General features: G+C 46.6%; 1 protein-coding gene across 5 annotated transcripts in view; it reads left to right on the top strand.

The window, feature by feature from the left end:
• Window positions 1-1,742: 1,742 nt before the first annotated feature.
• The window catches only part of Tmem150c (transmembrane protein 150C), a 77,668-nt gene continuing 56,119 nt past the window's right edge, over window positions 1,743-23,291 (top strand). The window contains exon 1 of one of the 5 annotated variants that reach the window (XM_029545474.1): window positions 1,743-1,880. The gene's annotated coding sequence lies outside the window, so the exon portion shown is untranslated. Of the gene's footprint in view, window positions 1,881-1,979; window positions 2,128-2,239; window positions 2,283-23,291 lie in introns of those variants that run through there. The other 4 variants (XM_029545473.1, XM_029545470.1, XM_029545472.1 and 1 more) reach the window with 4 other exon arrangements.

Genomic DNA, 23,291 nt, shown 5'->3' with positions numbered 1-23,291 from the left:
ATATGAACTAACCAGTACCCCCTGAGCTCGTGTCTCTAGCTGCATATGTAGCAGAAGATGGCCTAATCGGCCATCATTGGAAAGAGAGGCCCCTTGGTCTTGCAAACTTTATATGCCCCAGCACAGGGGAATGCCAGGGTCAAGAAGGGGGAGTGGGTGGGTAGGGGAGCCGGGTGGGGGAGGGTATAGGGGACTTTGGGGATAGCATTTAAAATGTAAATGAAGTAAATACCTAATAAAAATTGGAAAAAAAAAAAAAAAAAAAGAACCACTTTGGCTGGATCTAGATGATATAAAACAGGAGTCTGTGAATGTAGCTCCATGGTGGAGCCTCTGCCTAGCAAGCCCTAGGATCAACCCCCATCTCAGGCATGCACACATGCACCCACGCACATGTGCATACACACAGACGAATAAACTAGAGGGGGTGGAGAGAAGGCTCAGCCGTTCAGGGCTGCTCTAGAGAAGGGCCCAGGTTCAGTCCCCAGCTCCATATCAGGCGGATCACAACCCTCCATGCCTCCAGTTCTGAGGCTAGGGGTTTATGGATGCCTTGGGTTCCAAAGGCTGCTACACTCACGTGCACAGGCGCTCTAATAGACACGTAATTAAAAATAAATGGCTTTTTAAAAGAGTGAATCAGGAAAAAAAAAAGTCTAGAGGACTCTTGTAGTCAACTTAAACAGAGGTGAGCGACCGAGGTAGATGGGGCAGAGCACACCAGGAATCTCGCCAGCACTTGGGAGGCTGAAGGGGGGGCAGGGGGGAACCTCTCAGGGATTCTCTAACTACTCTTCCAGGGTCAGCTTACTCTTTTCCTCTCCTATCTTGGTCAGACAGTTATAAAAATGTACACATTGGCGTTCTATTAACATCTCCCACCCCAGGCCCCAAACTCCCAGTGACGTTGTGTTCATAACTCATAGCAGCAGCAGCAGCAGCAGCAGCAGCAGCGATCAGTGGTACCCCACCCCCAACCCCGTGCATACCAGATTAACTCATGGTTCCAATGCAGTCTTAATAGCCAGTCCGGGCATCCCAAAAGGGGACAAGAAGTAGGAGTATAATCCTTAGACCTGGGGCTCAGACTGGGCCTCAAGCAATTTTTAACCTCACAGGCTACCTGGAGAGTCTGAAAAAACCAGTTAACTCTCTTCAGAAAACGTCCCTCACCACTCAGCGTGTGCTTTCAAGGGATTCTATACCAGAATTAACTTTTGAATTAACTTAATTGAATAAATAATAGTCCCATTCCTTAATATATGGTAAACCAAAAGCCATAAGACCTCAAGAATCAAACAGTCCAGTAGTCAGAACAAAACAGTGGCCAAAAATCAACGCATGCGTAGACAATGACAAGCGCCATGGAGAAGAGAGCATTCTAGAAGCCAGTGGCAGAGATTTTGTACAGGTTGAGTTGAGGAGGGAGCTTAGAAACTTGTGCTTTGAGAGGCAGTGGTTTTAAATAGATGGGTGTGGTAGATTGATCCAGGCGACCCTACCAGGCATAGCAGGCCGGTCAAGTAAGTTAATCAAGAATCTAAGATACGGGGCTGTGTTGCTTAGGGGTCAGTGCAGTGGCAAAAGTTATGGGGGGGGAGGTGCTACTAAAATGCTGAGTAGTGTTTTATAACCACACACACACACACACACACACACACACAAGGGGGGGGTGATGAGCGAGTTTGGCTGTAGGGGAGCGGCCTTGAAGTCCTCCATCCATTATCAGGATTAGAAGTTAGCCCTGTGTCTGCTCAGTAAGATGAAAGAAAACCACGGGAGGGCAGCGGGTGGCGGAGAACTACGCTGGGCTAGAGGGCCTGAAAGTGAATTTTAACTGCTGTGTGCAAAGCCCTAGGTGTGTGGACAGAAGGAAGCCGGTAAGAAGGTTACAACAGGTCAGGAATAAATAACCAGCAGGCGGAGGATCCCGGATCCCGTCCTGCCTTTTGTTGGGTGAGGAGCGCCAGGCAAGCGCGTCCACCTTGGCTTAGGAAGGAGGCGATTGGACCGTCCGCCCGCAGCCGCAGCCCCGGGTGACTGTGAGGGACCCGGGGACGGGGGAGGTACAAGCCGGGACCTCAGGGCTCCGCCGTCCACCCGAAGCCCCGCGACGGGGACCCCGGAGTAAGTCGGGGACGGGCCGCGCTGCGGCGGGAGGGGGCGGGCGGGCAGATCCCACCCCTTCCTGAAGGAAGCGCCCTCCCCACCGCGACTGCCACCGCCACCGCCGCCGCTGCCGCCGCAGGTCACGGCCCGCGAGCCGCCGCCGCCCGGAGCAGGTAGGCGCGGCGCCCTCCTCCGCCCCTGGCCCCGGATGCCCGGTTCGCCCCGCTCCCGACCCCGCGGGGACCCCACCCGGGTGCCTCCCCAGCCCCCGAGCGCGTGCTCCGGAGCCCGAGGCGGGCGGTGCGGCTCCGCGGCGCGCCCGTCCCGCTCGCCGCCGCCGCAGTGTCGCCTGCGGCCCCCGCCCCGCCCGGTGACAGGTGTCCCACCGCCGCGGGTGGGGTCCGGGGAGGAGCGGCGGAACCGAGTCCGCCGACCGCGGGCGCTAACTTGCGGTGCCCTGAGCGCATCTCCGCGGCCGCCCTGCTGGGCGCGCGTTCCTGGGAAGAATCCAGGATTTCGGGCTGAACCAGGGGGAGTGCGGGGGTGGGGTACGGGTCGCGGTGCACGAGGCGCTCTGGTTATCCACGGTCATAATAATTTTCAAAAGTCGACATCCTTGGGTTATGGAGAGAGCCTTCGCTGAGTGGTTTTCCCCCTCCTTAAATGAATCAAAGAGGGATTAAGGGGTTTCCCAGCTGAAATTCATGTTCCTTCCCACCCCCAACCCACCCCCATTCATCCCTCTCTGTCCACCCCTAACCCCCATGGAACTTTATTATACCCTAAGCACTTTGCTGGTCTTTTGGCCGCGGTTTTTCCGACCAGGTCTTTCAGGGCTGAGCCAGGGTGGTGATTGCCAACGTGAGAACAGAGCCCAGGTGAATGGAAGCCAGCCAACCCCCCTGGGCGATCCCAGGCTGACCTCCTACATACATGGTCCTGATAGGGAACCGAAATGCACGGATGCATTTAAAAAGCAAGACAGAATAAAGCGCTTCTTAGATCTATTACAGTAACACAGCTGAAAGGGCAATATTAGTTTCCACTTCTTCAATTCTCTGCTTGAATCGAAGACAGATTTTTAATAATGCACGACTGTAACTCCATTCTGGGCTGCAGTTAATAAAAAGGGGTAGGCGAATGTGAATGTATGAAGTTCGTGGTAGCAGTTAGTAAGTTGACCCACATAAAATGTCCCAGGTTGAGGGTAGACCGTTAGGCACATACACGTTAATAGATGCAAAGTGAATAATTTTACAATCTCAACTTGCATCAGATACCGAACTTTTTCTTACACGCATCCTGGAGAGAACCCTGCTTCCAAAGTAACCATGGCTGTGCACGAGCTCACGCGCTCTCCCCCTCTCTTTGCTTCCTTCCCTCCTTCTCAGTCTCCCTCTGCTCCCCCCTTTTCTTTGTCTCTGTCTCCTTCCCTCCCTCCCTCCCTCCCCACTCACCCCACTACTGACCCACCTGAGACAAGATCTCTCTATTACGTAGCTCTGGCTGTCCTGGAACTTACTGTATAGACCAGGCTGGCCTGGAATTCGCAGAGATCCACCTGCCTCTGCCTCTGAGGGATTAAATGTGTGCGCCACGCCCGGCAACCATCATCTCTTAATGAGCTAGAAGTGTGAATTTAATTTTCTTGGCATAAGCATGGGAATTTTAATGGTTTGCCCTTGATGTACAAATTACTTAAATGTTTTTTGCAAGCCTCCCAAGTTGGAAGCTGACAAACTGGATATATAGTAAATAAAAGGGTAAGGAAGTTTCACTAGTGTTAGTAATAATTGACAGATGTTATGACACTGGTCAAGCAAATAGTTTGGGAAAAAAACGCATGCTTATTGCGATCTGAATAAAGTCTGTTTGGTTTACTTAAATTCCCATTATAATATCTTGATAGTGATTCCTTAATCCGTGTTTCTTGTCCAATGTTCTGCGAGGGAGGTAGATCTCTCTAGAGGGTCCGCATTTTTCCTGGACACAGCAATGCTGTCTGTTGGCCTTGGTTACTGCCTGCTGTCACTTTGTCACCTTGCAGTGACTCTGTGTTCAGTTGTGCTGTTCTTGGTTTTCCTGTGCTTAGTGCTTCCATGGTTCATGGTCAGACGAGCAGGCAGTCTGGACACCTTTGTATCGCTGTACTCTGGCCCTTTGAGATCATTTCAGGGGCCTATTAAGCCAAAGGATACGGAGAAGATAAAGTTTTATCTGCCACTCTTCCTGTTCCTGGAGGAACCTGTAGTATCAGACTCGGGACTCAGCAGTAACAAGGTTGGCCTTGCCAGGCCCAAGCACCTATTGTTACTATGCCATTGTATGTGTTGGGTATGTATGGGTGTGCTGTGCACATGTGTGTACATGCATGCGCGTGTGGAGGCCTGAGGTCAACACTGCACGTCTTTCCTTCATCTCTCTCCACTTTTACTTTTTGAGGCAGATCCTCTCAGTGAACTTGGAGCCGATTGATTCAGTCAGACTGGCCCAAAGAGTCTCAAGCGGTCTACCTGCCTCCCTCCCCTACCAAAGCCTGGGGTTATAGGCACCCAACACCATGCTCTCCATTTAACATGAGTAACAGAGGGTCCAAACTCAGGTCCTAACGTTTACATGCCAAGCACTTTATAGGCTGAGCCTCTCCCAGCCCAGAGTGGAAATACTTAACCGAGAGGGATTTCAGACAGGACAGTTGGGACGATGGGAGATGATAGAAGCTTTGGTGGTCACACTCAGCCCCATGTTGTTCTGAATCAAGGCAGCTCTAGCAGGTTAGGCAAGGAATGGCTCTTCTACCAAGTAGGAAATAAAGTTTCCTTTTTAATATGTATATATATGTTAAATATATATATATTCTCTTGTAGCTCAGTATTACCAAGTAGAACTTTCTACATTGATGGGAATAGTCTATAAATCTGCCTTATATGATAACCATAAACTTTAACATGAGGCTGTTGAAATGTGGCCAGTACAATTGTGGAACAGATTTTAAATTTTATTTAACTTTAATTAACTTAAATTGCCACATAGAGATAGTGGCTACCATGTTAGGCGGTGCATCTCTGAATTCCCACCACTCATTTCTGATAGGGATACATCTGATGGCAATTATCCCTTAATTAGGAAGAAGTAGAAATTTGCATTATACTGCCAGGATTTAACTCGGGAATCATGTTTTATAGAAAGACACTTGCATTCATGCTAGAGTTCTTGTCTACTCTAAAAACAGTCGGCTTTTTAACTCTCTGTCTCTGCCACTCACAAACATAGTCGTCGGTCCAAGTTGTTGGGAACTGTGTTCGGGTGGGCGCTCACAGAGGAGCGTTATCTGCCCTTGTGCACACTGTAGCTCATCGGTCATTCTATGTTGGCTTCTGCTCTAGCTAAATTCTCAAGCCAAAGGGGCGATATTTGGAGAAAGGGAGGGAGGGTTATGGCTATGCCTACCTGTACCCTTCATCTCACACTGTCAGCCCTGAGACAGACGGCACACGAGCTGCTCCCGGGACAGCCGAGGGCCGAAGTCTTTACTCTGTATCCCTCCAAGTCTGGTTTTCTCTGGAGCTTCAATCTGGACACCCCGCCCCGCCCCGCCCCGCCCCCACGGCTCCACACTGCCTGTAGCGTTTACCAAATTCACTTAAAATACCGCCTACTATCCTTTTTAGTGAAGCAGGGTTTGAGTAAGCTTCTACTGGAGAGCTTCCATTTTTAAACTAACTTGCTTTGGTTAAAAACCGTTATTTTGATGCCAGAGACAGCACATTTTTAATTAGATTTCACAAGATATTGCCTCTCACCTTTCTTGAATGGGTGGCCCTCACCCAGTCCAGAGACATAAGATCCTCTCTGCAGGGGAAAACGGAAGGGTCCCAGTCTCTGGGAAGTCACTACCCTTCAGCCAGTTATTTAGAGATTATTGAGTATGTTGAGATATATTAGAGTTAGGTTAAAATAGCCCTAAGGTATTTGTGCCTTGAAAGTATTAACAGTCTAGGCAGGCTGCTTTCTCATGATTATCCCATTAGGTGATGGGATGCTTAAATAAATTTAATGAATACTCCATATAATTCCAGTACCCTCTGAAATAAAGTAATGTGTTTATTTAGCTTTAATTAAAAAAGAAAACATTGTTAGTGTTTTCATACATCATGGTGTTTTTCATACTGCTTGTCTTGGATCTTAAAATCAATTAGAAGATGAGGACCATCCTTTTCCTTCTGAAACAGAGTCATAAAACTGCCTGTGCATCGTTCCCGATGACAGTTTTTCTTTCCTCGGTGTATAATAATGACCAGGCCACAAGGAAGTGGGCAGAAGTGGTTTGAGTACCAGAGACACAGGACCTCTGGGCTTAAATCTTTGCTGCACAGCCTAGTTCATCTGCGTACTGCAGTGTATGTGTGTTCATTGCCTGTAGTCATTGTTGGGCATATGTGTATCCTGGTTCAGATCCAACGTCCTGCCTGTGAAAGTCCCTCTTGAGACCCCTCTGAGAAACACTGATGGGAGACATATGTCACCTCTAGCAGTAACTAGTGCTTAACAGTAACTCCATACCAAGTGCCCCACGTGAGTGGTCCTGGTTTTCCCTTGATGGGGGAATTCTGTTTCCCCACAATGCCTACATCTATCTTATTTGGTAAGGAAAGCAATCAGTCTGGAGACATGCTGTATATTCAATCACACTGCGCCCCATATTTGATAGTCACATACACAGATGGGCATCTGTAGACCTGTGACCCTCATAGACACGGTGCGCCAATGCCCTTGTGCAGAGGTCAACCGACAAGCAGTGATTTTCTGCATGAGACAGAGCCTGATGTGAGGGGAGAGTCACCACAGTTGTACACTGCAGAGACCTCGCTGCTGCCAGCCGTCGTGAGGCAGCCCCGGTACGACGACCCCGGTACCTAAAGAACCTGCGCATCATGGAGACTGCCTGCAGAGCACATCTCCAGAAGTGGTTCCTTTCCCGCCTACACGCCCTAACTTCTGCATTCTGGTTTGCAGCAAGCAAATGAGAAACACTCTAACAGGTCCATCTCCAAACACCCCACTGCATACAATCACCTGCACTTTCTTTTCAAAAATCACTCCTTATTTGTGAATGCCTCTCCGCATTTCCTAATACAGCGAATGGAGGCCGGCCCAGTGGTAGAGGTTACCTAGTGTTGGAGAGGCCCTGAATTTACCCCCAGCACCACAGCTGGAAAATAAATAGTTCAATATAAATAAAGGCATAAACACCAGTATCTTAGGAGGTCTTAAATTTGAAACTGGAAAGCCTTCCCTCTGCCCACACTGTAATCTACAAGCAGATTCCAGTTTTCCTTAAAGACCAGGCTAAATACAAGTGATCACTCATCCAGAGACCTTGCCAGGTAGGAGAGGCCTAAGCATGCTGTCATGCTAAATTTCCTTCTGTTAAAAGTCCAGAGGCTGCGTGTAACATACAAAAAAAAAAAATCTATAAAATATTCAGACTTTGTTCGAGGCTCCAGAATTTTCTGTCTCTGTGGGCAGTGATAGACTTTGCTGCCTCTGGAACAGAAAGAGACTTGAAGAATTGTCTTTGAAAAAACACTGAAAGCCATGTAGACAATGCCTAAGGAGTAATCATGCTTAGCTATGACAGGAGAGGAAATTAGCCTGTTGTTGAAATGGCATTGTCTCACGCCAAAGCGTTCATAATGAATGATAGTGATAATGAACTGACTGTAGATGTAAATGTCTCCAGACAGAGCTTGGAGACACAGCCTACTTTCCAGTAAACCTGTGGGAGACCGAGCCATCTCTGCAACCCCTCACCAAATACTATTTTTTAAGAAAGCATTTTGTGTGTTTTTTTTTAAAAAAAGTCCCATGTAGTCCAGGATGGCTTTGAAGTATATGTATATATGAGTACATGTACATGTATGTGGATATGTATATATACGTATAGATGTACATGTGTGTATATTATTCATCTCTCATACACTACATCCCGACTGCAGTTTCCCTCCATGCACTCCTCCCAGTTCCCTCAGCACCTCCCTTCCCCTAGAGCCACTTCTCCCAGGTTTCTCTTGAACCCTTTATGTATCAATATGAAAGATAAGCCAGGATTCCAGATCCTCTTTTTATATGCGGAAATTATAAGCACATGGCAAAATTAAACATTTTAATTAGATTTGTTCTGTTTTGGTTTTTTTTTTTTTCATAATTGTGGTGAGCTAACTGACAAATGTTTTTTAGATGGCATTACTTGGAAGTTAAAACTGGCTTTCTGTAATGGGTGTTACACTCTGTCGAACCTGTACTTGTCAATCAGAGTCTTCAAACTGTGTTCCTTCTGTCAACTCATAAGTGAATAAAATCGTAAGGAAATGGTGATATTGGGCTGGAGGGATGACTTCGTAGTTTAGTGCGCTTGTTGTTGTTGCAGAGGACCAGGGTTTGATTCCTAGCACCCACATGGTGGCTCACAACCACCTGGAACTCCAGTTTGGGTTCTGATATCCTCTTCTGATTTCTGTACACAACAGGCACAAGCACGGGGTACCCATGGGCAAAACACTTACACACATGAAATAAAAAAGCAAAATGGGGGGTATCATTGTATAGCAGTGGAAGTGGTAGTATTGGTTGTGTGAGTTTAGAAGTATTTGTCTGTTAAAATGTGACTCTGTGAGGCAGCTTTCTTAGAGTTCCTCGTGGAAGTGTATCACAAAACATCTAGGCCCAGTTTCGCCAAGTGGTTTAGACAGAAACATAAAGACTTTTATGACTGTGTTCCCACATGCCCTCCACATCAAAATCTAACATTTTGCCATTCTTGTCGATGGCAGCACAGTGGCTGCAAGAATTATATTTATATCCTTGTAACGTTAGCGGCTAATGCAATTGGTCTTTTAAAAGGTGATTATCTTCCCTGTGACATTTTGATTGGTATTTCTCCCTTTTAATTTCAGCTTATATGTAGCATAAAAATTGATTTACATGGAGAGGAGTAGGTTGCCATTTCATACTGTAATTTTGATTGTATATCTAGGCTTGTAGAACTAAAGAGAAAATTTATCCATTAACTGGATTGCAGAGCAGACCCAGTTATGATCCAATAGGGGCAAGTTGTGATTTTTTTTTTTAAAAGATCAGGCACTTAAACAAAGCCAGTTTCTCCTTGCAAAGTCATAAACAGAATCCAGAAATGTGGCTTCTTATTAGCTATAGTGGCACTTGAAGTATGGCCCCTGGCTCAGAATAACTATTTGTGGGAGAATGTGGGGTGTATGATTGTGTGTGCATGCAAGCAAGTGTGTGCAAGCATCCATGTGTAGGCATGCAAGTGTGTGTTCATGTAAGCATGTGTGTGCATGCATGTGTGCATACAAGTATGTGCATACATGCATGTGTATGCATACAAACGTGTGTTCATGTAGACATGTGTGTGCATGCTAGTGTGTGTGTGTACATGCATGCATGTGTATGCGTGCAAACATGTAAAGCTCAGAGGTCAATGTCAGATGTCTTCATTTGTTCTTCATTTTTGTTTTTGGGGACAGGGTCACTCACCGAACCCAACATTCATCTTTAGACTAGTCCAGCTAGACAGCAGGCTGCATGCATCCTGTCATCTCTGCTCTTCAAGCTCTGAAGTACAGATCTGCATGCCTGGCTTCCACATGGCTGCAGAGGGTCTGAACTCGAGTTCTCAGCTTGCGTGCCAAGCTCATGATGACCAAGCTGTTGCCCCATTCCCTCTGGATAATTCTTTCTCTCCCTATCATTTTTTTAATTAATAACGTGAATTTTTTAAATCATTTTTTCCACATGGAAAATTGAAGAGAATTCTTCTAGGTGGTAATGGTTTCTAAAAGCTAGACAAAGCCTTTGGGTGTCACATGATTTATTTCTTGGAGTATAGTCACCACAGAAGGATGTGGCGTCTTTCTGCTTTCAGACCCTGGCTATTGTACACGAGTTCTTGACATCCTGTTGGCCAGGCTCTCTCAGCGTGACTCCCAGCTTAGGCTGCAGTCTCTCTTCAGCTTCAGTCCCCACTGCCTGTTTCCCTCCTCCCCTCAATTAAACCATTGCCTCTCTGGGTTAGAAGGTATATTATGCAAGTTAGTTTTATCTTAGGACATCTGACTATCTAATGGCATAGGCCAGCAAAATACTATAAAGTTTTACTGGCTATAACCACTCTTGTGTTCCTACATCATCTGAACTGCTTATATACTGTCAAAGAGTTGGAGAGCTGGCTCCCCACACTAATGGTATCCACCACCAGGCCTGTTGTGGGCTAATCTTTAATTTTGACTAATTTAAATTTTGTCAGCTTTGTATGGTGCAGTGTCTTTCTGTCGAATGGTCCAAAGAGACAGGCTCTGTGTCACAGGCAGATGGTGAGCTGATAAAATTCTTGAAGACTTGCTACCTTGGACAGCGTCGCCCACATGCAACTAGGCAGGCAACCCAAGAGGTTCCTAGCCTGGTTGTGTGGTAAAATCACCTGAGGAGTTAACAGTCAAGTTGCTCCCTCAAACAGTTAAATCAGAATCGTGCGCACACCTGCATATATGTGTGTGTGTGTGTGTGTGTGTGTGTGTGTGTGTGGTTATGGACACCACACTTTAAAAAGAAACTCTCATGTGATTCCATCAAGTTTGGCTGGTTAGGCGGCATCGGGCAGTCAAGGAAGCCTGTGTGCCCTGGTGCTCCCTCAGGGCATCACAGAGTGTGCCTCCGGCCAAGGGCCAGAAATGAACACAGGAAGGCCAATGGAGCCCATCTCATCCTAATCAGGATGACTCTGACAAATCTGTGGTGTTAGATCCAGGCCATTTTCCTATCGTGTTGCCATAGCAACAAGGACTCACTTACCCCATAGTGTCCAAGTACCAATTTGATTTGCTCAAACTGGGGGTGGGGAACTGTGGGAGCTGAGGGTGTGGAGGACACCAGGAGAAGAAGCCCCACAGAATCCACTAAGCAGGGTTCATAGCAGCTCGAAGAAACTGAAGCAGCCACCATGGAGCCTGCCTGGATCTATCTGTGCTAGGTCCTCTGCATTCATGTTCGAGTTGCCCGCTTGGTGTTTTTGCGGGACTCCTCACAGTGGAAGTGGGGGTGTCTCTGCTTTGCCTGCTCTTGGGACCCCACCCCACCCCCACGGGTTGACTTGCTCAGCCCTGATATGATTTGTACCTAGTCTTATTGCATCTTTAAAAAAAAAGATTTATTTATTTTATGTGTATGAGTACACTGTAGCTGTACAGTTTTAGGACCTCTGCTCACTCAGGTCAACCCCACTCGCGCTGGTCAACCCCACTCGCTCTGGTCAACCCCACTCGCTCAGGTCAACCCTACTCGCTCAGGTCAACCCCACTCGCACTGGTCAACCCCACTTGCTCAGGTCAACCCCACTCACTCAGGTCAACTTGGCTCGCTCAGTTCCCTGCTCACTCTGGCCCAAAAATTTATTTATTATTATAATTAAGTGTGCACTGTAGCTGTCTTCAGATGTACCAGAAGAGGATGTCAGATCTCATTACAGATGGTTGTGAGCCACCATGTGGTTGCTGGGATTTGAACACAGGACCTTCAGTAGAGCAGTCTTACCCGCTGAGCCATCTCGCCAGCCCTTACTGCATCTTTTTTTTTTTATGCCATATTTAGTTGACATCCTGTCTTAGTCAGGGTTTCTATTCCTGGACAAAACATCAGGACCAAGAAGCAGTTGGGGAGGAAAGGGTTTACTCAGCTTACATTTTCCACATTGCTGTTCATCACCAAGGAAGTCAGGACTGGAACTCAAGCAGGTCAGGGAGCAGGAACTGATGCAAAGGCCATGGAGGAATGTTCCTTACTGGCTTGCTTCCCCTGGCTTGCTCAGCCTGCTCTCTTATAGAACCCAAGACTACCAGCCCAGAGATGGCACCACCTACAAAGGGACATCCCCTCTTGATCACCAACTGAGAAAATGCCTTACAGCTGGATCTCATGGAGGCATTTCCCCAACTGAAGCTCCTTTCTTTGAGATAACTCCAGCTGTGTCAAGTTGACACAAAACCAGCCATACATATCCCTGGGAGACCTGCTCTTTTCTGAAGAAAAAAAGAGAAGTGTATCTGAGAAGAGAGGTGTAGGCAGAGGGAGGGGGGACTAGAAGGAGTGGAGGGATGTGGGAACTAAAAGGGTTGGGGGGAAGGAGGGGGAAGGGAGGAGAGCCCACGTCTGGCCAGAGTTCCTCCTGTGCTCTGGATGCAGGAGGGCTGCCAGACACTTTCCACTTGGCTCCAGCTGGGCATCTAAGCCACTGACCCCACTCGACAGGAGGTGGACAAGAGGCAGTCCCCGACTGGGGGTCCCGGGGCGACACCCTGTAGCCCTGGGGTTACAGGAGAGAGGGCTGAAGGAGAGAAATTCCCACGCAGGCGAGAGTAAGTGCAGCGGCCTTGATGAACAGAGACAGTCTATGGTTTTAGAGCTTTATTGCAGAAAGGCAGGGAGAAAGGAGAGAAGGTAGAAAGAGAGAGAGAGCTGGGCGTGGTGCCGCATGCCTTCCTGTAATCCCAGCACTTGGGAGGCAGAGGCAGGCGGATTTTTCAGTTCGAGGCCAGCCTGGTCTACAAAGTGAGTTCCAGGACAGCCAGGGCGATACAGAGAAACCCTGTCTCAAAAAACCAAAAGAAAAAAGAAAAAAAGAAAAGAAAAGAGAGAGAGAGAGAGAGAGAGAGAGAGAGAGAGAGGGAGACTGGCCATGGCCAAGAGGAGAGAAGGGGGAAAGGAGAGAGAGAAGAAAGGCTAGAGAGTAAAGAGAGTCAGAGGGAGAGAGAGGAAGAGAGTGAGGAGAGGAGAGGAGAAAGTAAGAAGAGTGTAAGGTGAGAAGGAGGAGTGAGGTGGGGCCAAACAACCCCTCTTATGGTGTGCTGTATCTTTACTGTTGCTAGGTAACTGGGGAGGAGTTTAGCCTGAAGGTCAGAAGCTTGGGACATTGCCTATGTGACTACTAACCTTGCTTCTCTTGTGGAGCCTGAGAGGGCGGTAACTTCGACAGGAGCCAGGGTTCCAGGAGACATGAGAGAACTCCTTCCGTCCCATGTAGGTGAATTATCATCACCGGGTCCTGGGATTCCACCTCAGCTCGACTGGAGACCAGACTGTCTTTGCATAGCCCAATGCCCCACAGAGGGAGGGGAAACTTCACTCAGGATGTATGAAAGAAAAATAAACGGGAAAAAAAATCTTGCTTCAATAATAAAAAAAATATACCGATTCATGTTTAAAGTTAAAAAAATAAAGAAAGTTGGTCTAAAACTAACCAACAAAATTGGTCCCTTGTCCACTTGACACAAGCTAGACTCTAGCTGCAGGAGTCATTTGGGAAGAGGGACTCTCAATTGAGAATCACCTCACAAGATTGGCCCATAGACAAGTCTGTGGGGTGTTTTCATCATTAATGACTGATGTGGGAGAGCCCAGCCCACTGTGGGCGGTGTCATCCCTGGCTAGGTGGTCCTGAGCAAGCCATGCGGAGGAAAGCACTAAGCAGCATCCCCAGCATGGACTCTGCTTCAGGTCCTGCCTCCAGTTCCCTGTCTTGAACTCCTGCCCTGATTTCCTCAGCGATGGGAGTGGCCTGGGAGAGAGAAGGTGAAGTAAACCCTTTCTTCCCCAAGCAGCTTTGCCACAGAATAAAACTCTATGACAACTTCCCCTCCAGTTTCCTCCACAGCCAGAATCTCTTCTCTCCTGACATCTGTGTCTCTTGTGTGGCCTTGAACCTGTCTCTTCTTTATAGGACACCTTTCCGTCAGTCACAAATTTGTAGATTTCATCCACCCAAAAACATTTTTTTCCACTGTTAAATAAATCAGGCATATCTCTACAACTGTTGAAATACTGTTAGTATATATACCTCAAATGAACTTGGTATCACAAAATAACTGGAAAAAAAAGTGAGTTCCTTTACAAGTTTTATTTATTTATTTAAATTTTTTATTAAATCTATGTATTTTGTGTTGGGGGCCTGCGGGTGCACACCACAGGGCTTGTGTAGAAGTTAGAAGACAACTTGAAGAGCTTCATCTTCCAGCTGTGGTCCTGGGAATTAGACTCAGGTCATTAGCTTGGCATTGAGCACCTAACCTGATGAGCCATTTCAGCAGCCCTATTTACTTCATTTTTAGTTGTAGCATAAATACACACAGGTAAAGCTTACCACCTTAGTCATTTTAAAATGTACAACCCAATTATGCTAGGAATATTTCCATTATTCTGCATCCTGTTTCCAGAATTCTTTGTTTTGCGAAGTTGAAACTCTATACTGATTGAACAACTTATGTCTTCAGTCATTCTGTGTGTCTCTGTCTCTCTGTGTCTGTCTGTCTGTCTCTCTCTCTCTCTCTCTGTCTGTCTGTCTCTCTCTCTCCTCTGCTTTCCTCTAGAGTGACTCAGCAACCTTAGCCACTTCCGCATACCAATGACCTTTCCCTTTTATTGAAAACCTATTAATATGTGTGTGCAGAACCCCTTCTGGCTTGGAACTCCAAGTCTGCCTGTTCCAGCCTCCCTAGCACCAGGATGGTAATGTGTGTACATCTCACTCCACTTGTGGATGGTGTGCTGCCCTTGGTGTGATGTCCTAAGGCTTTCTTACGCTGTAGCATGTGAGAGACCCTCCACCTCTTTAAAACTGAGAAATGCTGCAGTGTATAAATGGACCACATCTTAAAGGGAATGATTTCAGCTTTGAAGAAAAGTAATGCTTGTTAGTGTATGCAGGTATATCACACACACACACACACACACACACACACAGGGGGAGGGTTGTCATCCATCTAAATGGGGTTTTTAAATAGTAATATAGGACAATGGCTGTTACTGTTATTGTTATGAGAAACATGTCTAGACATCTGTACTTTAAATACATGAGACTTTACCCAGTCCAGTGTACACACATTTCTTCACTCTCAACCCATAGCCAGACTACAAGATTAAGAGCCAGAATGTGGACAGCATGTACCTATTTTGTGGGAATTCGGTAACTATAGATGGTGACTTGCAGTTTGTTGCAGGCTCATTGCTGATTTAGTCTGATTTGTCCTGTCATTCACCTTTCTGTGACAATTTAACACATCTTTCAAATACTCAGATTTCATTCAATTTAAGACATAATGAACTATAATTCTACTGCCAGAGTACACTGAGCATGTCTCACTGAATGCCCTTCTCCCTCCTCCTCCATCCTCCTATTCTCTCATAGTGGGTAACAAATCGGGGGTAGATTACCTTAGGAGCTGTGCAGACGTGGGAGAAGGAACCATGCCCCCTCTAGGAGAGCACAGCTCAGTCCACAGCCGCGCGGCCACTGGGTGCTAATGGTAATATGAGTTTGCCCCACATGTTAGCTGTGCAGGCAAACTTTCTTTCAGAGAAAGAACTAGAAGCTTGCCACTCACACTTATTAAGCTCTTAATGTGTGCGGAGCATGGAGCTAGGTAAGTCATGTGACTGCATGCGCATGAAGATATGTGACATAGGTTCATTAATCTGGTCTTCAAAAATAAATGAATTGGAATGTCCCGTGATGATATAAATCGCCTAAAGTCAAACAGCTAAAATTCCCCCATCTCCTGGAAGACAAACTCAAGGTGTTAACACTATAATAGATATCCAATATTGCTACAAGATGGGTTTTAAGTATTCTCAGCAGAAATAGTAGTACGTGAAGTGTTGTATATGCTAATTAGCCTCATTTAGCCTTTCTTCGGTGCATACACATATTAAAACATCAAGAAAAAGTAAGTATGTACAGTTTTTACTTGACAGTTAAAGACAACAGACAACAGGAAAACAACTTATCTTTAGGCCAACATAAAAATATAGTTTAATGGGCTGGGAAAATGGCTCAGGGGCCAAAGGCCACCAAACCTGACGATCTGAGAGAACTAACTCCACAAAGTTGTCATCTGACCTCCACATGCACACCCTGATATGCACACGTGTGCACGCACACGCACACACACATGCACGTGTGCGTGCGCATGCTAAATTAGATAAATGAGTCTATAATACATGTGCAGTGCAATGTGTAAATTAGGAAGCTTCAGAGATGTTTCCTTTAAGACTATAAGGCTGTGCTGTGTGGCTGAGCTAAGGAGGAATAAGGAGCAAACGCAACAATGATAGCGTGTGAAACACAACAATAGTAACAATAGGTGTGAAACACAACAATAGTAACAATAGTGTGTGAAGGGACCCTTCCTCCCGTGATGCCATGCTAATTAAAATAGCAGGTGGGGACCCTGCAGGGCTTAGTTGTGAATCTCCTAACAGAAGTGACTTTCAAGATTATCAAGTAGGTTTAAAAAGATTTTAAAAGCGGCCTAGTCAGAGATTTCCTGCTGAGGTTTGTCTTAAAACCGGTGCTCCAAATGAGTGGTAGAGATAACATCAATTCCAAACTCATCTCCCTGAGGTCTTCTCTTATTGACTTTCTGAGTCCTACCTTCTGTGGGGTCTTCTCACGTCCATTCTTACTGCGGATAGACCCAGGTATTTTAGGGGGACTGTTGCTGCTATACATTTATTATATTTCCTTTTTTTTTCTTTTGCTGTAGGATTCTGAGACATTTACTTTTCTGTGCTTTATCAAACTCTGTATGAATGCTCATTAACTTCTGTAATACTTTAGCTCACTCTCTGGTCTCACCATTTCTGCTATCATTTCTGTATGTCTTTATTTGTATCTCTTGCTAGAACAACGTAGTAAACCCAGTAGTGTTTATTAATTTGCTCTAGTTTTGATTATGGTGAAAGCTTTCTTCTCATACCAGAGAACAATATTGGTGGGTAAAGAGGGAGGAGGGTGACCGCAGAACCACCTGCCGCTGGCTTCCCTTGATCCCTATTTTTTTTTAAACTACTTCAAGTTTTCCTGACTGTTTACTGTCACAATGAATGCAGGTATACGTTGATGCAAGTATAAACCTTTCCTCCTACCTCTTGTATTAGCTCCCGGAGGCCTCGGTGAATTGCCACACACGGGGTAGCTTAAAACAGCAAGGGCTTATTCTCTCACAACTGTGGAAACCAGAAATTCAGATTTAAGTTGCTGGCCCTTCAAGGGCTCATGCTCCCTCTAAAGATTCCCGGAAACTGACTGCCCTGCCTCTGCCAGCTTCTGGCCTCCCTGGCATGTGGTACTGTCACTGCCGTCTGTGACTGTCCTCTGTGTCCCTGTGTCCTTCCCTCTCTTCACAAGGACAACAGTCACACACCATAAATCCATGATGACTTCAAGATTGTCAACACCTGCCTCTGCAAAGGCCCTGCTTTCAAATAGTCGAACTCACAGGAAATAGGGATTAAGAGATGGACATATCTTCTTGGTGGGTGTTGAGAATCAGCGCTACTATAAATTTCTGTTGGAGGACAGATTTCTCATGCCTCTTGATCCCATTAGCTACTTATTTTCTAAAGGCTACACTGAGGCTGTCCTTGGTCATCAGTGGTATATATATATTGCCCCTCTTACCTATAGTCTTTCTTGCATTAAGTATCTATTTTAAGATGATCTTTACCCCTTGGACAGAGTGGGGGTGGGGAGGGGCGGAAATGAATACCTTGCTGAGCTCAGCAGAAATTCCTGTACATGACTGCAGACGTTTGTTTCTTTTCTGGTGACTCTTGGTTGGCATCCCTTTGTCCCTTGCCTGGGTCACACTGCCACACCACCGCCGCTCCTTCTCATGCTGTTTATAATAATTCTCACAGATTACCACTTACTTATTAATGTTTCCAAAAGTTTAGTTTATGTGGTCAAAACCATCAGTATCCACTTGTGGTGTCTTCCCATATTTTAAATCTAAGAAAATACTTTCTGGGGGCTGGAGAGATGGCTCACCGATTAAGAGCACTTGTTCTTGTCCAGGACCTGGGTTTGTTCCCAACACCCACGGCGGCAGATGGCCATCTGAAACTCCAGTTCTGAAGGTTCCATCTCCCTCCTGACCTCCATGAGCACCATGAATGCACAATGCACGTACATATCTGTAGGCAAGCCACGCATGCACATAAAAACACAATAAATCTCAATAGGAGAAAACAAGGAAATGCTTCCCTGGCCAGCACCTAACATGTCCCCAAATTTCCCCTCCAGGTTGTAACTTCAAGGTTTAAATTATTCTCTTGCATTAGCTCCTGTTCTCTTTGCCTAAATCAAAGGCCCAACAAGAAGCAGATTAAGGGAGGGAGTTTGACTTCAGTTCACAAATGCTGTCCATCGTGGTGGGGAAGGACGGTGGCAGGAGCTTGAGGGATTAGGGGGTGGGAGCTGGTGGCTTTACATCCAAAGTCAGAACATGAGGGAGATGGACGCTCACATGCAGCCCCTTTCTGCCTTTTATTTTGTCTGGGACTCCATCCTATGGAATCATGATGCATACTTACAGGTGGGTCTTCTCATCCAGTTAACCTAATCGAGAAAGTTCCTCAGGCATGCCCATGATGGCTATACATCCCATCAACTGGACAACCACCTTATTTATTCCTCACCGATTCCTTTAAAACAACCATTTTCAGGGGCAGGTGATTGTTTTGGGTTTTGTTGTTGTTGTTGTTTTCCCTCCCCTGCCCCAGGGACATTCGGCAGTATCTGTAGGTACTTCCGTTGTTACAACCGGATGGTAATACTATAAGGACCAACAGGTAAGCAGGGAGTGTGGCTAAAATCATTACAATGCTCGGATCAGCCCTCCACAACGAGGAGCTAGCCAGCACAGGATGTCAGCCACAGCTGTACTGAGAAACCCTGTTGTAGCCTTTACTGTAGGCTTGTGGGTCTTTTTCATTTTGTAAAATTTTAAATGCACAAAAACCCCACTCCTCAGCCCTCTGGCACCTGTTACAAAAGGCCCAGTTAAGAAGCAACCTACCTCCAGATTGGTGCCTGCATCCCTTAGGTTGAATTTACAGACAGACAAATCTGAGGGCCACGCCCCCTGACTCCCAGCCTCTCATCTAAGGGCCACGCCCCCTGACTCCCAGCCTCTCATCTAAGGGCCACGCCCCCTGACTCTTCTTACTCTGGCTTGCATCCTCTCGCTGAGATGGCTTATATGCTCTGTGGCTTCCGACCGGTCAACCCAAACCCTCTCAATTTGTTGGGCAGAAGTGCGTCAGTGTCCTGGTGACAGTGTAACAGGCACAAGGCCTTTTACTTCTGCAGCTGTAGAGAGGAGTTTGTCTCAGGGCTATGTTTTCTGTTCTGTTGATTTGTTGGTTTCTGTGCAGGATGACATTATTTTTATTGCCAAAGTTTATGATACACTTTGTATTTAACATGTGTGAGGGCAGCACCCCCCCCCCGTGGGCTTTTATGACACCTGAGGAAGGCTGTGGTAGCTTAACTCACAGTAGGTGTGCTGTGTGTTGAGAGAGTTCTTGGTTTTTTTGGGGGGGTTGTTTTGTTTTTTATTGTTGTTTTTGTTTGTTTGTTTTGTTTTTCCCCTCAGGATTTTGTGGTGTTTTTTTTCTTCCAGTTTGGACAAATCATTGCTTTGCAGCCCAGGGCTGGCTTCCAACATGTTTTTCTGCCTCAGCCACCCTGCTGCAGTGTTTATAGGGACTTACTGTCACACCTGCCCCAAGACACGCTTTTGGAATTGTTCCCTCCCTTTCTTCTCATTACCTAAGTTGGGCTGAGGCACAGGCATCTGCGCTGTGAGGAGCGTGAGCTGTGACTTTGGGGCAGCACTTGCTGGACCCCCAATTAGAAAGCTGCTCCTGTGTAGGTTGTCAGACCTGAGCATCTCCTTGCTGCCTCTCCCGTTATCTGATTACCCTATCCTTCAGCAAAGTTTGCCCCGCCCCCGTCCCCCAAGGATACATCCTGCATGTAGTAAGCCGATTCCTTTTTTTCTATTACACCTTGTAATTGCTATTGTTGATATACAGGGAAACCATTGATTTTTTTTTTTAAAGGGTTTGCCTTGTATCCAACCAATTTACCCAGCTCTCTTGTCAAACTGAGCTTTTTAGTTAAGACCGCGGGTACGAGGTGAAGGTGCAGCTACCGGAAGTCCTCCGCCTGGAACAGGTCGTTTTAACTTCTTTCCGGTGTTTCCTGCTATTTTCATGTGACGTGAGTTAGCAGTGGTGCTGCCGGTTGGTTTTTAGATTGACATTTGTCGGTTCCCAGCCTGCTTCTCCAGCATGAGGAGCAGACCTCACTCTAGCCCTCTATGGCCTGGAGTTCATGTGGACCAGTTAAAACCAGACCGTCCTTAAACTCACAGATGTCTGCCTGCTTCCGCCTCCTAAGTGCTGGGATTGAAGGTATGCCCCACCATGCCTGCTATCCCACACATTCTTAATGCTGCTTCTAGCACTAGGATGTGTATGGAGGGACACAGGGTCACCCTTACAGGTCTCATTAATGAAATAAATTTAAAATAGAGCCAGGATGGAACTCCGGGGTGATTTGTAGGAATCAAAGAGAAGAAAGAAGCAATGTAGGCAGAAGGAAGAAGGGTGGAAAGAGGTTTGTTTATAGGCCGGGCGTGGTGGCCCACGCCTTTAATCCCAGCACTTGGGAGGCAGAGGCAGGTGGGATTTCTGAGTTCTAGGCCAGCCTGGTCTACAGAGTGAGTTCCAGGACAGCCAGGGCTACACAGAGAAAACCTGTCTCCAAAAAACCAAAACCAACCAAACAAACAAACAAAAAAACGAGTTTGTTTATTAGAGAGTACAAATAAAAAAGATAAACCGTGAAGGGCAGGATGGGTCCACTGGGGGTGGAGGGTAGAAAAACATCTAATGCCAGGGCCTTTGTTCCTTGTCGATTTTATTCGAGGGGTACAGAATTGCTCTCCTCTGGCGGGTGACATGGGTCTGGGGGATCATTTGATCCCACCTGAGTCAGCTGGGGCAGCTCCAGGGAGCTTGGAGCTCAAGATGTGACCAACACAGGAAGGAAAAGCAGCTAACTGCACTTACCATTGTCAGTTCTGCTCTGAGCCACCACTGTTAGCCCCCCACCCCCATCAGCCCATCTTCCACTTTGTCATGAGCCACCACAATGAGGCCCCCCCGGTATCAGCCCACCTTCTGCTTCGACATTGACTGCATGCTGCCTGTACATCTTGGTCATTTCCTGAGAGGCCAGCAACAGCCATGGAGGCCAACATTTGAAAATGACTTGTGAGCAGCCTGGAGAATCTCTTGCGTGGTGTTTAAAATCTGCCTCCTGAAGACCACTTTTAATTCCTTATCTACCTGGGTATTTCTGACCACAGACCTTCCATTTGTCATCAAGAAAACAAATACATTAATATTTGTATGTCTGAAGTAATGCCTGGGGAGGAGATAGCTGTTTCCTGCCTGCCCTCCCCCTTATCTAAAACAACAGCAATGACAAATAAATAGTCTGTTTTACTTTTATATATGTGCCAGTGTGTGGGTGTGTGCATGCGAGCACAGGTACCCACAAATGACACAGGAACCGGGGTTACATACAGTTGTGTGTTGAGCAACATGTGTGCTGTGTACCAAACTCCAGTCCCCACCAAGAGCAGCCAGCGCCCTTAACTACTGGGCCACCTTTTCCCTCTTCTCCTTTAACCATTCTTATGGCAAAAGCTCTGGCTCCTGCTGCTGCAACTGGCTAGACTTGGTCACCCATTCCAATGTATCAAAGAGAACAATAACGCTGAAAAGCAGGGAGGGAAGATTCAATAAATAGGCACTGGGAAGAGAACCAGATAAAGGGGTCTAGTGGACTCCCCAGTTCATTTTCAAGGTACTGAACGTTAGGCTTAACTAGAGGAAAATTTGGAGCAGGGGTCAAGGTGTGCATATAAGCATCTGTTGTTGCCAGAGCTTTGGTCCTGTGAGATCGTCCGATAAACTGTAATTGCTTTCATCACCTGAGGGGAGCTGTCGGATTCCTGCATGATCTCTCCTGTCCCAGGGTGTCCGCTTGTTCTCAGGTGTAACTGCTTTCTCGAGGGGTTAGGGGGTGCCCACCCTCTAAGGTTCTGCTCTTCCTGGACTCCAGAGTGGCAGCGGTTTAGGACAGTGACTCCTCTTCTGTCTCGCCATTGAGAAGAGGATGGAGAAAGTTCGGCAGATAGAAATGGGCAAGAGTCTGACCCAGAGAAAGAAAAGAGGCACAGAGACCAAATGTCGGCTTTCATCCGCCTGCGGGACTTCCATCTTGTGTGCAGGTCACCTTGTGGGCTCAAGTGAAGTATTGATGCTCTTTAGCAAAAGCAGCTTCCTGTGGCCGAGGGGGAAGGTTGCAGATAGAAGCCTCCTCTACAACAAGCTGGATTTGTTGGCAGTGGTGGGCTAGCTTGATTTACATTCTTCAACTGATCGGGGAACCTCCATGGCCCCTATAACTTATCAAGAGAGTGGCTGTGCCCTGGAGCTGGAAGCCACATACTGAGAAGATAGATCTTTCTGGAGCATTGGAAATAGCCACCAGACCTAAGGACAGTAATAGTTGACATTTCTCTCTAAATTTTTAAAGATCATGTATGTATGTATGTATGTATGTATGTATGTATATATACATGTATGTACAGAACTCTCTCTTCTTTCTCCCTTTCTCTGTGTATGTGTATATACACATATGTGTGCAGATCTGTTTGCATGTGTGTGTATGAATGTGTGTGTGCATGTATGTTTGCATATGTGTGTATACATATGAGTTCAGGTCTGTGTGTGCTCATGCATGTATGTGTGTAAGTGTGTGCATATGTGTGCATATATACATACATGTGCAGATCTCTGTGTGTGCATGCATGTATGTGTGTGTGCATGTATACCTATATGTATGTGTGCATGCATGTGTGTGAGTATGCATGTGTGTGTATACACATATGTGTACAGATCTGTGTGTGCATGCATGCATGTATGTGTGTGTGCATGCATATGTATGAGTGTGTGTGTGTGTGTGTGTGAGAGGAAGATGCCAATATCCTCCTTTATTACCCTCTGCCTATTCCTTTGAGACAGAGTCTCTCAGTGAATCTGGAGCTCACGTGTTTGTGCCCCTCCCCATGTTGTGCCAGCAGCTAATAAGTCCCGCAACCTCCTCCCTGCATGCAGAGGCTGCAGATTTGTCCTGCTACACACAGCTCCTTGAGTGGTGCTGGGGGTCAAAGCACATGACCTCACATTTA

Source organism: Mus pahari, chromosome 13 (assembly GCF_900095145.1).
Source record: "Mus pahari chromosome 13, PAHARI_EIJ_v1.1, whole genome shotgun sequence".
Classification (NCBI taxonomy): domain Eukaryota; kingdom Metazoa; phylum Chordata; class Mammalia; order Rodentia; family Muridae; genus Mus; species Mus pahari.
The sequence above is the reverse complement of the archived record's forward strand: the minus strand, read 5'-3'. Positions and strand labels throughout refer to the sequence as shown.